This window comes from Haliotis cracherodii, unplaced genomic scaffold (assembly GCF_022045235.1).
Source record: "Haliotis cracherodii isolate W230 unplaced genomic scaffold, xgHalCrac1.p SCAF_11, whole genome shotgun sequence".
Classification (NCBI taxonomy): Eukaryota; Metazoa; Mollusca; class Gastropoda; order Lepetellida; family Haliotidae; genus Haliotis; species Haliotis cracherodii.
The window spans coordinates 41,538,109-41,553,554 of NW_027266266.1; the positions used below are offsets into that span (position 1 = coordinate 41,538,109).

At 38.8% G+C, this 15,446-nt stretch overlaps 1 protein-coding gene across 1 annotated transcript in view; it reads left to right on the forward strand.

Annotated features, from left to right (window-relative positions):
- The window catches only part of LOC139456507 (sodium/calcium exchanger regulatory protein 1-like), a 48,232-nt gene that overhangs the window by 717 nt on the left and 32,069 nt on the right, over nt 1-15,446 (forward strand). The gene's annotated exons all lie outside the window — the stretch shown is intronic.

The window sequence follows — 15,446 nt, forward strand, 5'->3', positions numbered from 1 at the left end:
TGTTAAACATTTTAATTGAAAAAAAAAATTCATCATTTGGAAGTGTTTGGAACATGTGGAAGAGAATTTAAATGATTATAAAAATAGATTGTTTTAGCTAGATTGCAAGGCTCCATAGAAGGGCTATTATGGAAGGCTTTTAGGGCCATTCCCCCCCCCCCCCCCCCCCCCCCCTCCCCCGATATTATCTTGAAATTTCAAGATACTAAGTTGAAATTTCAAGATACTGTCTTGAAATTTCAACTTAGTATCTTAGTATCTTGAAATTTCAAATTCTGTATCTTGAAATTTCAAGATAGTATCGAAAAAAATAAATGACCCTAAAAGGCTTCCATAGCTTATTGAAAATGTTTAAACATTATTTTACATTTTTTCCCTTTAAAGAAGTTAGCATATTTTAAATTTAAACAACAACGATAAAAGCATGTACACAAACAATCATATTGATTTTTTCGTCTATATGTAGAATTCATTAACTTTGACCCCCAAAATACGCTGTTTCAAAATTGCACTTGATGTTTATTTTTTTGCAAATTCCTGCATGCACTCAACACTGCAGCATTTAGTACACAGTGGAACAAGCAGCTATTATATGGGAAGGGTTGTCAGTCTCGTTTGAAGTAATTGACTTTCATGCTGTAGCCAGCATTTATCTAATGCATACTGATATGAAGGTGAGACATCATGAATGCTGTCTGATATCAGCCTCATGACTCACTGATGTAGGGGGACTCCCAGATAAAAGAAGAAAGTTGACCTAAAAATAGTTCAGAGTTTACCAAACTTGAGCTTAGTGGGATAGTGTTTGGGCAATATTTTAAAAGAGCTTGAAATACAGAACAGGATGGGAGACCTGAATGCACATCTTTTGGAGTATTTCACATAGAAAAGTTTTGTGACTGTAGTACTTATAAGGTGGTTGAATGTCTTGTTTATGTACTTGTTTGTTTGTTGTTTAATGCTGCACTGTTTGACAGCGGTCTGTAGATAATTGAGTCTGGACCAGACAATCTAGTGGTTGACATCATGAACATCGATCCATGCAATAAGGGTACAATGACATGCATCAACCAAGTCAGCGAGCCTCTGACTACTTGATTTTTACAGAAATTGTCTTGTATACTTAGCATGATTACATTTCAGTAGGAACTAGGGCTGGGATGAGTCCAAATTTAACTACCCGGGGACCCCCCCTGCCTATTACCAAACCCTCCCCGGGTACCCACTGTAGGTCTCAGGAGATGTCTCAGGAAATGTCTCAAAATGTTTCAAAATGTCTCAAACATTTTTAGCATAGCCCTGGCAAAACGTATTTATATACATGTATAAAACAATCTGGTCATTCATACAATGAAATTAAAATAAGTTATATAACCATATGAAAAATCAGAAGGAATGGGTGCATAGTCAGAAAGAAATGAGAACATTAGTGACTTGTAGTGTAACCATAGAGTTCTAAACAATTTTTGTCATTAAACAATATATTACGTGACTAACCACGGGTCCAGGTAGTCCTTAGTGTACTTGGGTCCTACACATTACACACCCGACCCTAGAACGAACATTTGTGTTGAATAACTCTTATGTCCTAGTCTAGCGTCATGACTGTGGAATATATATATATATATATATATATATATATATACTTATTTATTTTTTTACTGACAGCCTAGGCAAGTCTAGATGAAACTATACCAAGTTTAGTTTTCTTGATACCAAAGGTTCTTTTGAAAAAAAACCATTACAATTATTTTAAATAAATGTTTTCTTAGACTAAGTGTTATTCTAATAATGTCCAAACCCCTGTGGTGATTCTGGATTAGAATTGGTTTATTGAGTGGTCAGACTTGGTGATTGATACAACTGGGTCCTGATGGCTATCCTGAAAACAAGTTTTTGGTTTTATTTAGGCCACATCTTTTTTGCTTTTTGGATCCACCAACCATATTTGAAAAAGTTGAAATTGGGACGAAAAATCAGAATTTGCTTTTTTTTCTTTATTCCCCAAAATAATCTGAAAGCATGTTGCATCCAAAAAATATTTTCTGAACAGGGACCCACTGAAGGTGATATAATATACATTGGCATCAAAATAAAGTTTGTTGTTGTTCCTGAAATTGATAGGATGCAGAGACCCACAATAGTATAGGCAGGTTTGCATGGCTCAGAGCATCGGCCCAGTTGCAGTGTTGCATGCTCTCATCCCACATTAAGCCATTTTAAAAACAAAAACAATTCCCACCTAGCAATAGTTATTTCCCTGTTAAAAATCTGTAAAGCAAGTGAAAAAAGGTGTGATCTTAATGAAAAAATAATTGTGTTTGTGGAAAGGCTGAGAAATATGCAAGTTCAGTAATCCATTACTTATAACAGTATATATATTTCTCAGGTGTCTAAGGGAATGGTCATTTATTAAAGGGGGGAGGGGGGTGACAAAATGTATCGCAACTATAAGGTTGCTGGGGGATGGAAATGATACAGTTCTATTTATTCAAATGTATTTTTATGAATTTGTCCATTATTTAAGGTTTGTGGAAATGCTGAGAAGTATGCAAGTTCAGTAATCAATGACTGATAACGGTCAAGGGTTACAGCAGATGGTATTAGTTGTGCATTCCTGTCACCTGAAACATTGACCCAGATATCTGACCTAATATCTTTGTAATTAAAGGTTGATAGATTAATGTTATCTCTCACCTGATTCTACAGGCCCAGACAGGATGTGTCGCCTGACATCATGGCGACACCCATCTTCTGAATTACTGACTGTGTACTCCTATCGGGGCTGAAATACTCGCAAGGCTAGATGTCAACTGCTTTTGAGGCCTATATACACCTATATGTAGACTGTCTCCAAGACCCTTGAGAATAAATAAAAAAATGAATCCAACTCAAGTTTAGACTAATTTGGAAAGTCTAGATTGCCTCAGTTGTAAGCATTGATCGCTCCGTTTGGATGTTTGTTTTGTAGATATATATTGTTAAATAAGATATCTGTATTTTGGGGGTGAATGTATCACATAACAAATTTTCTGAACCCAAAATGTTTAAAAAAATGGTTATTCCTAAATTATGAAATACTTTTGTTGTTATTTCTTTAATGGCATCAAAACGTTAGACACGTTTTTGTTGACAAGTTGTTTATTTACATTGTTAAACTGTACCACTTGACTGACATTTTCACCAAGAGCATGATAAACAAGACTGAACTCTACAGTCAATGCAGTTTGTCACAGTTTGTACCATTATTTGAGGAGTTCTTAAACCAATACATGCACAGGCTGAGCCTCTGATGTGTGGGATAATAGATTCAAGATTAGACTGTGCTTATCCTTTACTGAGAGCTGTCAGGATCCCAGGTGTAATTACATAATGGCAATAGTCACAGCAGGAGCAACATGTGGTGTTCCTTTCAGCTTGCCAGGTGGGGAATAGGAGGAGGGGTGGGGGGAAGGAGGAGGGGGGTAGCTTACTGAGAGGTGGTGGAGTGAGTGAGTTTGGTTTAACGCCGCTTTTAACAGTTATATCGCGGCGTGTCAGCTTAATGTGGGAGGAAAGCCCGAAGTGATGCAGGTCTCCGACGTTTACCACTTCGGTGAAACCCACGAGCACGGGTATGGTGCTGACAAACCTAGAAACATAATTGGGGCGAACCGGGATTCGAACCCACAATCATAGGTTTCTGGCGTGCCCAAGGGACGCAACTCTGCACTGCGAATCGCGGCGCCTTAGACGACTGGGCCACCCGTGCCCCTTTGAGGTGGTGGAAGAGGGGGTAGGTTACAGTGAGGGTAGTGGTGAGGAAGACATCTCCATCTTTATAAAGGATATTCATCTTGAGTGACTAAAAATCAGTTACATAATTTTGATTAAAATTTAAAATTGGAGGCAAGGCATCTATACTTTCTTGTTTTAAAGATGTCCGTTCCAGGAATTTTAAATAAAGTTGATGAAATGAAATTAACCTTATATAGCATTAAACATGTTAAACATATTTCTTCCTTATTATTTGTATTTCATATCATATTGAAACAAGATGTCTTTTTTACTTAAAGACAGGCACATGCATCAAATAAAAAGAACTGTAAGGCGATATAGGGTTATGGTCTTTGTCCCTGGCACAGAGTACAAGGCTGACCACCACAGTAGCCACTGTCCATGTGGCTTCTGCCATGCAGGGAACAGCTGGTATTGATTGATGGGTAATTAGCATGACCAGGGCTTAGAGTCAGCAGGTCACTGCAGTGGTCAGATCCAGCAGTTGGACATTTGTCAGATGCTGAGCCCTGGGTTGTAAATCTGCTTGTGATATCAGCAGGGTTGAACAAAGAGGCTTTGTGTATGTCTTGAAATGCACATGATGTATATTTCTAAGGTGTCTAAGGGGGGAATGGTCATTTATTATAGGGGGATGGGGGTGACAAAATGTATCACAACTATAAGGTTGCTGGGGGGTGGAAATGATACAGTTCTATTTATTCAAATGTATTTTTATGAATTTGTACATTATTTAAGGTTTGCTCATTTATTTTAGAGCGGGGTCAATGAAAAATGTTACATTCATTTTGGGTGGCCGTGGAATAATGTCATATAAAATTTAGGTTCAGGGCTTGAGCAAATCTCACCACTGCCACACTAAAGATACTTGGGATCCACAATATTGAGTGGACCCTAGCAAAAAAAATTTCTGGAACTGCCAAGCTAGTCTGTCTTACAGACCCTGATACAAATATATATCAAATACAGCCCATGCAAGTCTATAGTATTTGGCAAGTCTAGATTACTGCAGTATCATAGATGAAGAGAGTCTCTGGGCTCCTTTTTATTGTATTTTTATTTAGATTATTTAACTACTGGTTTTTTCCTGTACAATACCGTATTCGACGTAATAAGCGCCCACGGCGATATTTGCTGATATATTGGTTAGTAAACAATCCTAATTAGCACCCCTTCCGATTGATCAATGTACACAAGACTTATTTATTTGCGTATATGCAGTCGTGTGTTATATGCACCCTTAATTATGGGCAATTAAATTCTGGAAAAATATATCTGTCGTACATAAACATTTCAGGCTGTCACCATAAACCACGAAATTCATCTTTCAACTCTGTATTTTTTTTCCACCGAAATTATATTCTAATAAGAGCCCCCTATTTCTAATTTTGAGAGCGCCCTGGGCGCTTATTACGTCGAATAATGTATGTTCATTTCAGAGACTAGATGTTAGTCTACTGCCGTGCATGTCTGCGATACTATGGCAAATCTAGATTAAACTGAAGAAATTCCACGGCTCCTTTGGGTTACGTATTAATAGACACTCTTAAGATATTTTCATTATTAAAGGAGTTGTTAATCAATAGTGTTTGTGACCGGTGTTCAGAAAGATGTTTGTCATTTTGTGTATGCTAAACATGCTTAATGTTGTCTCCTTATTCTATAGATTGCTGAACCGTGTTGAGTAGAAAAGCACTAATGACCAGCTACTCAATTCCTTCAGAGTTTGATTATCATCATTCTGATTATCATCATTCTGATTATCATTATTCTGATTATCATCATTCTGATTATCATCATTCTGATTATTATCATTCTGATTATCATCATTCTGATTGTCATCATTCTGATTGTCATTATTCTGATTGTCATGATTCTGATTATCATTATTCTGATTATCATCATTCTGATTATCATTCTGATTATCATCATTCTGATTATCATCATTCTGATTGTCATCATTCTGATTATCATCATTCTGATTGTCATCATTCTGATTATCATTATTCTGATTATCATCATTCTGATTATCATTATTCTGATTATCATCATTCTGATTATCATTATTCTGATTATCATTATTCTGATTATCATCATTCAAAGTTTAATTACAAGATTCGTATAACTTGAAATTCTAGATAATTAAAATATATTTTCATGGGCCCTGATTTGATTAACATAGATGGGGGATCAAGTTTAATGGCCGGGTTGATTATGTGTTCTTCATAACACTTTTTCGATAATGTTTCAACAATGCAAGTTAAATACCCACAACTGCAGTGTACAGATACTGCGTTTTGAGAAATGCATGGGTGGCATGCTGTATGTGCATGTCGTGCTGCGATGTGACGTCAGTCGCCATTGTATACTGTCTATCATTTCGACGAACACCATCCTTGACATACTCAGTACGAAATTTGCAGTTGTTGTGAATGAGGATATTTCAGCATTAATTATTTCCAGGGGTGCTTTACCCTTTTCTTCCTGTGTATATTATCAAGTATTAATTATGGCTGTGTATCAGGGCCCTGTTCCTCAAAGCGATCTTAGCGCTACGATTGTCGTAAGTCAGTGTTAGAGAATGGGAGTTACGATCGACTTAGCGCTAAGATCCCTTTGTGGAACGGGGCCCAGATGAAAACGTTGGAATAACCTGAGTTAGATTAATCGTATAAACATGATAAACAGAAGCCGGAAGCACATAGGTACTTCTGTCTCAATCCCTTGAACCAGCTGTTGAATAATGTTGTGCAAATTCATGCATTTGTGATCTACTTGATATTTTCTATGTCAGCACACAGGCACAGCATGATATGGTTTAGTTGATCACAGCTCTAGAAGATGAGCAACTTTATTGTCAACTACATATCATAGGGGGCGGTCGGGTAGCCTGGTGGTTGAAGCGTTCGCACGTCATGCCGAAGACCCGGGTTCGATTCCCGACATGGGTACAATGTGTGAAGCCCATTTCTGGTGTCCCCCGCCGTGATATTGCTGGAATATTGCTAAAAGCGGCGTACAACCATACTCACTCACTAACATATCATAGTTACATATCAACTCAACACACCCCAAATTAAAAACCAAAAAAACCCACAAGGGACAATTTGTTTATTAAACAGTCTATAATAATAATATCTATATTATGATGAAGAATTTTTATTGCAAAATATGTATTAGGTTAAAATCACATCAAGTCCTAGTTACCCCCTTATCTAGCCCTTACCGCTCTTTCTACATCAACAACAAATTAACCTGATCATGTCACTCAATAAATATAATTATTCTAGTCCTGAACAGATTTTATTAACATGATTAAGTCAATTAAAATGTACCTATTGCCATCTGTATGACTCATCTGGTGACATCCTGGTGCATGTCATTTGTTCAAGTTGTTACCATGTTGATACATGCTGGGTATTTTTGTGGAGCTGAGCTTTGCCTGTCCCACTCACACAGTGGGAGGACCTGACTCTGAAGCCTGTCTCCGCCAGTGGGCTGGCAGTGTATCCTGTTACATGAACCTCACATCCTGTCACATGATGTAATGTACTGTCATCGACACATGTTGAATTCTTAATTGCTGTGTTGGCCCTTGTGCAATTGGTCTGAGTAAGTGAGGATGGTATTACGCTGCTTTTTGCAATATTCCAGCAATATTATAGCAGGGGCATCTGACATCATCTTCCCGAGGCAAGTGAGTTAACTGACTATAAAAGTCCAGTTTCCACCCTTGCCAAACTAGGCTGGTATTATGGAGTTAACTTTTGGCTGGGCTAACGAGTCTCTATGAACAAACACAGGTAACCTGAGAGCTCATTGGTCAGACCCCTCACCATCTTCCCGAGGCTAGCGACTATCAAAGTCCAGTTTCCACCCTTGCCGAACCAGGCTGGTATTATGGAGTTACATTTTAGCTGGACCTAGAGTCTATGCATAGTCCAGTCACAATCGCGCAACAAAATCAAAATCCAGTTCGTAAACTGTCGTGCAGATTTCGATCGATTGCAGGATTTGCAAAGCATGTGCACCGCCAACTCGTTGTCAACAGATATTTTCCAAATCTTTTCATGTTTTTAATCAAGGTGCTCACGTGATTTCATGCACTTGGCGATGTAAGACTCGTTTTATCACAAAGTAGATCTTGATTATCGATCAGATCGTCTTGACCGGGCCCCGCCATTTTTTTTGAAGCAAATGCAAGTGATACGAGAGGTGGAATCTGATTGGTCCATAGGAGAGGCATAAAAGTTACGTAACTCGTAATAGCCTCTGGTGGCGCTACAATCAAGCCCAGGAATTCCAGCCTAGTTCGGCAATGGTGGAAACTGGACTTTTACAGTCAGTTAACTCTCTTGCCTTGGGAAGATGGTGAGGATGGTATTACGCAGCTTTTTGCAATATTCCAGCAATATTATAGCAGGGGCATCTGACATGGGCTTCACACATTGTGGCCATGTGGGGAATCAAACCCAGGCCTTTAATGTGACAAGAGAATGTTTTAACCACTTGGCTACCCGACCACCCCAAATAAATCTGAACACTGACACCTTTATTTTGGTAGACTTACATCTAGTCTCTGAAATGAACATATCATACAGAAAAAACAGTTGTTCAATTATCTTAATAAAAATGTAATAAAACGGAGCCCAGAGACTCTCTTCATTTTCAGATTCTGCAGTAATCTAGACTTGCCAAACATTATAGACTTGCATGGGCTGTATTTGATATATTTTGTGGGTAAAATCCAGATAGTTGTCCATGTCTGTCAAATGAACTTATCCAAACTGTATTGAGTATTTTAAGGTTTTACATAATTTTTGAATTTACCATTTCAAACCAAAAGAGCCTGCGGAGAGGCCGATATTCTGCCCCAATTCTGCAGCAAATGTCAGTAAAAACATTCTTTAAAGAAAAGAAATAAAAATTCACAATTCATGTTAATACAGTACAATTAATGTGATGGTTTTGTGGAGATTGTTGGTTGGTTGGTTTGTTGTTTAACGCCGCACTCAGCAATACTACAGCTATGTGACGGCGGTCTGTAAATAATCGAGTCTGGACCAGACAATCCAGTGATTGACATCATGAGCATCGATCCACGCAATTGGGAGGTTTCGTTGAGGTACGTTGCAGCACACTGATAACGGGACCAATAAAGGAAGATGCTTTCATGCTTAGTTTAACATTGTTGCATTGAATGCATAGTTAAAATTCAATGTTCAGACAACGGTACCTCTGAAATTATGAACTTTAAAAAATCCCAATTTTGAACATGTTGAACAAAATTTGTAAAATTTCCCCACTTTTCCTGCCAAGGGCACTTTAATATTAGTTTTGAATCCTTCATAAATTCCTTTACACATATTTATTATGTCAAGCTGACAGGACGGAGTAGAGTCTTAAGCCTCTCTAGTTGAGCAGATGTTTTATGAATGATCAGGAATATGTTGCATCATCAGAGGTAGTACAGACCATGCAGACAGCACATGTCCACAGCTGTTTGTAAATCTATAGCCTCAGGCTTGAACAGCTGTTTGGTATTTACATTCATGACATTGAGATTAACAAGTCAATATTGGTAACTGTGTAATTCTCAAATACAACAATTGAAAGATACATTTTTCAGATATGCACAAAGAAATTTGGGGGTCAACGCATGAACATTGGGGTTCCCGGTGAAGCTGGTAACATGTGTCACGCTTCTCTTGAATTCAAAGAATTGAATTGATGTCACATCATTGAGCATAGTCAGAAGCATAAGTCACTATCAATGGGGATTTGAATGTTAGATTGAAATAAATCAATGCATACTCTGGTCTATTTCTTACTGATGTGTACAGTGGGGGCCCAGTCATTCAAGGCGCCAAAATTCGCTGTACAGAGTTGCGTCCCTTGGGCATGCCAGAAACTTGTGATTGTGGGTTCGAATCCTGATTCGTCCCATTATGTTTCTAGGTTTGTCAGCACCATAACCATGCTCGTAGGTTTCACCAGTGGTAAACGTCTGAGACCTGCATCACTTTGAGCTTTCGTCCCTCATTATTAAGCTGACACGCTGTGATATAAAGTTCAGGAATATTGTTAAAAGCAGTGTAAACCACAACTCACTCACTCACTCACTCGCTCGCCCGCCCGCCCGCCCGCGTAAGAGGCGACTTACGGGATCGGGTGGTCAGGCGTACCTACTTGGTTGATGCATGTCAACGATCCAAATTGCGTGGATCGATGCTCATGATATCAATCTCTGTATTGACTAGCCAGACTCGATTATTTACAGACAGCCATCTTATAGCTGGAATATTGCCCTGTGTGGCGTTAAACTTCAAACAAACAAACAAACAAACAAACTCGATCACTCTCACCAGAATTTGTATTTGTGTTCTATGAGAATACAATCTACAGTTTTTAAGTTATAGTTTTTTGCATCCCACAGTAAATTATTTGTCTCCATTCTCTATTTATATGTGTTTAGGGCCAATATTTTGCATCCAAAACCCTGCCTGAAGATTTAGAAAGATTGAATGAAGTGATATTTTCATTTCACTCTGAGGCTTTGTCATGTTTATTATTTTGTTGACACAGAAATCTCTCTGTTGTATTATTTCTTTGTATCGGTATTTTTAATGCATTGACAACTGACAATTAAACTCGAACATGTTGTATAACACTAACAACGTCTGGAATTTACAAGGTTTAATCAAAGTCCAGACTGGATTGATTCAACAAGGTCGAGGGGGGTTCTGGAGGTCTGTTTAAAATATCATACAGCTATGACGTCACTCTATTGTTTCAACTGTAGATTATCTGTAATTGACAGTTTACTGACCTACTTTCTGCAATGCATTAATGCTAAGCATGTGCATTACGAATGTATTGGCTACAAAGATCAAATGGCACAAAATGCATGTACAGTACAAGTTTTGTTTGTTTGTTTGTTTGTTGTTTAACGCCGCACTCAGCAATATTCCAGCTATATGACGGCGATCTGTGTAAATAATCGAGTCTCGACCAGACAATCCAGTGATTGATATCATGAGCATCGATCCACGCTATTGGGATCGATGACATGCATCAACCAAGTCAGCGAGCCTGACCACCCGATCCCGTTAGCCGCCTCTTACGACAAGCATAGTCGCCTTTTACAGCAAGCATGGGTTGCTGAAGACGGGTGTACACTATGAATATACAGGCTAGTTCAAATGCAGCACAGATTTCAAAGTCAAATACTCTCACTTATTACAAATGAACCACTTGAAATACATTTCTGATGTAATTATTTTTTATTTATTGATCTATTTTAACTTTCAGGCAGTATAATAAATCTGATTATGCAGTATTTTATTACTTTCATGTTGTATTTTAAGTCAGATAACGCATGCCTAACTGGACATTCGTTAAGAATATTGATACTCTCTAACAAATCCCAGCTACTTGTGTGTAATCCTCAATGTAAAGAGGGGGCACAGGTGGCCCACTCGGCTAAGGCGCCGCGATTCGCTGTGCAGAGTTGCGTCCCTTGGGCACGCAAGAAACCTATGATTGTGGGTTCGAATCCCGGTTCCCCCCGATTATGTTTCTAGGTTTGTCAGCAGCATACCCGTGCTCGTGGGTTTCACCGAAGTGGTAAACGTCTGAGACCTGCATCACTTCGGGCTTTCCTCCCACATTAAGCTGACACGCCGTGATATAACTGGAATACTGTTAAAAGCGGCGTTAAACCCAACTCACTCACTCACTCACTCACTTAATGTAAAGTAAAGGTAATGTCGGATTATAACATTAAAGACAGAGTTAAACATGTGACAGCCACTAGCATGACGAGTCTAATGAACATCTGAAATGTCAGCTATGGACAAGTTTGATATGACCATTATTGTCTACCCCTGTAAGAATTGAGAGAAGTTTCAAAAATATCCTGTTGATTATTAGATTATTTTGCTGAATGAATTTTTGAAAAACTCACTGTGTATGCAATTTTATTACATTTTGACGGAAATCTTCACTCAACTTAATTCTTTTCTGCATTCTTCAATAAGTTTTTGTTGACTTACTGATTAAAACCTTTGTATTCCTGATATCAAGGAGCAAATACTCAACTCTACAAATATGAAGACACTTACTGTTATCATCTGAAGGAGACAGGAAGCTGGAGGATGAGTAGGGACACTTGTTACCATCGTTGCTAACGGCGACAGTGATAGCGTGTAATAGGGATGTGTGAGTGAGTTTGAACTGCAATGATGGTGAGGTGAGGTGAAATGGGGTTTAACATCGCCTTCAAGATTATTGCACTTATAGCGATGTGCATACAATTACGTGTGTGCGTGTGTGCGTGTGTGCGTGTGTGCGTGCGTGCATGCGTGCGTGCATGCGTTTGTGCGTATGTGCACAAGGCATGGTAACAACAAGTACCACTGTTCCCTAGTTGACTGGCAACCCTAAAAACTACCAGTCCCACCCTGTTTTGGGCAGTCCCAACTTTTAACAAATATAAATCGTATGAAAATTACCTGGTTTTAATTGTTTCAACATCAACTTCAATGCAATGTACTTTCATTGCTGATGGGTTCAGTGACGTCATTTCTGAAGTACCGTATTCGACGTAATAAGCGCAGAGGGCGCTCTCAAAATTAGAAATAGGGGCTCTTATTAGAATATTATTTTGGTGAAAAAAACAGAGTTGAAAAATAAATTTTGTGGTTTATGCTGACAGCCTGAAATGTTTATGTATGACAGATATATTTTTCCAGAATTAAATGCCCATAATTAAGGGTGCAAATAACACACGAGTGCGTATAATATGGATTGTGTACATTGATCAATCGGAAGGGGTGCTAATTGGGATTGTTCAATAGCCAATGTCTTAGCAAATGTCGCCGTGGGTGCTTATTACGTCGAATTCTGTAACTTATTTAGATCTTCACATCATTCACACAAAGTTCCATCACTCCATATTTTTGAATATTTCACTTTGATTCAAGGCTAAATTACTACAAGTAGATATTTAACCTCAAAGCAAAGCGAACTAGTTTTTGCTTGTGCTAAAATTAGACAACAGTAAATTCTGATGATAAAAGACAAGCTGACTTTGTTTGAAAAATCTGCATATTTTTACTATAGACGATGTTTTGTTTAACACCAAAGATTAATGAGATGTGACACTTGCCAGTCCGCTGGGACTGTCAGTAACAAGAGTTACAGGTTCAAGGCTGATTTTACTGGTATAAAACTGGTAATAACCGGTAAACGGGAACAGATTATCTTTTATCATCTATTGGTATGACACACTGATCCTGTGGACCTTCCGCACTCCAGGCATGCAATCTATCCACATGATCCACTGGACCACTGAGGCAGTCTGTTCATGAATAGATGGCCACTGATAATTACTGATAAATTCCTTTACAATCTTAATAACCAGACTGCAGTACTCAGATGAGATCAATTTGATTGACACTCCTTGAGAAAATTAGCATAGGGCACTTAGAGTGAGTGAGTGAGTTGGGTTTAACGCCACTTTTAACAGTATTCTAGTTTTATCACGGCGTGTCAGCTTCATGTGGGAGGCAAGCCCGAAGTGATGCAGGTCTCAGACGTTTACCACTTCGGTGAAACCAACGAGGACAGGTTATACCCGTGCTTGTGGGTTTCACCGAGGTGGTAAATGCCTTTCTTAATTTGAAAAAAATGTCCACCCAGACAAAACTACCAATTTGTTTTTCGTTCATCTGCAGGCTCCTCACAGTGATACCTCATTTAGTAACAGTATATACAGAGTGTCAGGCACTGTGATGGAGTGCAGACTTGGATGAGCTTCTCTATCAGTTACAGTTTCCAACTGAGTTACACAGCAATCTGGGCTATTTCAGTGCCACAATCATTTTCCAGTGCAGGTCATATGTACACAAAAATTATTAACAGAGTCATGGCCCTTGCTCCATGTTTTTCAAATTAGTAAAACTGTGTGAAATGGGGACAAGTTTTCTCAGAAACTACTGAAAGTACATGAATGAAAGTTTCCATACTTATATGTATATATGAGAGATACTTGGCAAGACTGTGTTTGAAAATTCTGAATAAACATGTTCATTATAGATCTACATGTATTAATTATTTGTCAGAGAATCTGTTCTTTTTCTTGAAACACAAGAAATCCAAAAGTACTGTCATCCTGCTTGGGAGTTTTAGGATAGGTTTGTTTCAGGATCTGTAGGAGAGACTTGTAAACATGACTAAGTTCAAGCTATGTGACTGTGCTGTTTCCCAACAAGTTGTCCATCAGGTGGAAATGATGTGGAAAGAGTGTTTAACATCAGTGATGGCTATTTTTACACAAGGATGTGGGGATATGGTATCCTGTTGGTGTTTGCTGACACACATTCAGTTTTATGAATCCATGGACTTTTCTTTGCTGAGTACAGCCTTGGAGCAAGGCTAGGTCAATGTCACCAGTCTAGCTTGATGCTTGTTGCATGTGTGTCTTGCTGCTTGTTGTCATGTCTGTCTGTGCCTTAATAACTTCATCAAATTAAGAAACAAGACAATGCCATTTGATCACTGAATGGCAAATGAAACATGAATGTTTGATATTACTTGAACCCTATTTAGAGTGAGTGAGTGAGTGAGTGAGTTAGGTTTAACGCCGCTTTTAACATTATGCCAGTTATATCGTGGCATGTCAGCTTAATGTGGGAGGAAAGCCCGAAGTGATGCAGGTCTCAGACGTTTACCACTTCTGTGAAACCCACGAGCACGGGTATGGTGCTGACAAACCTAGAAACATAATCGGGGCGAACCGGGATTCGAACCCACAATCATAGGTTTCTGGCGTGCCCTAGGGATACAGCGAATCGTGGCGCCTTAGACGACTGGGCGACCTGTGGCCCCCCCCCCCCCCCCTATTTAGAACACTGTAAGATAAAAAAACCCACCGTACTCACTTCACCACGCTAAGGCTGTGTGAACCCAGACTAAAACTTGAACTGGGTAGAACAGGACCTGGCCTACACCTTACAGTGGAAGAACATCTCTGTGATCACTGCTCAGTCCCTGCAGATGGGTAGAGTAGGTCTTCAGCAACCCATGCTTGCCGTAAAAGGCAACTATGCTTGTCGTAAAAGGCGACTAACGGGATCGGGTGGTCAGGTTCACTGACTTGATTTGAGTCATTATCGATCCCAATTACGTGGATCGATGCTCATGATATCAATCACTGGATTGTCTGGTCCAGACTCGATTATTTACAGACCACCGTCAAATAGCTGGAATATTGCTGAGTGCGGCGTTAAACAAAAAAACAACTAACCAACCTTGCAGATGAAGAACACTATCGGATGTCTAGTAGTACATATTCAGATGTAAGGCACACCCTATCTAATTCTGTTTCCTTAAAAAATGATTGTTTTGAAAGCCTTAACATCCCAGAAATATTCAGTCTACTTTTTTCAAACAATGAACCAAGTAACATAGTCTGATAGCTATCATCTACAACTTCAAATGAATCTGAAGTACTTATTATAGATAACCCAAGGTCATAAAGTAATATTTTATATTAATACTTTGTGTTGTTATCCTGACTTATTATGTACCTGTTCATGTAGTTTATTGAATAGCGTCACGGTTTCTCCTTGGAATGTTTGCGCAATAAGATCTTGTATCTTGTATTA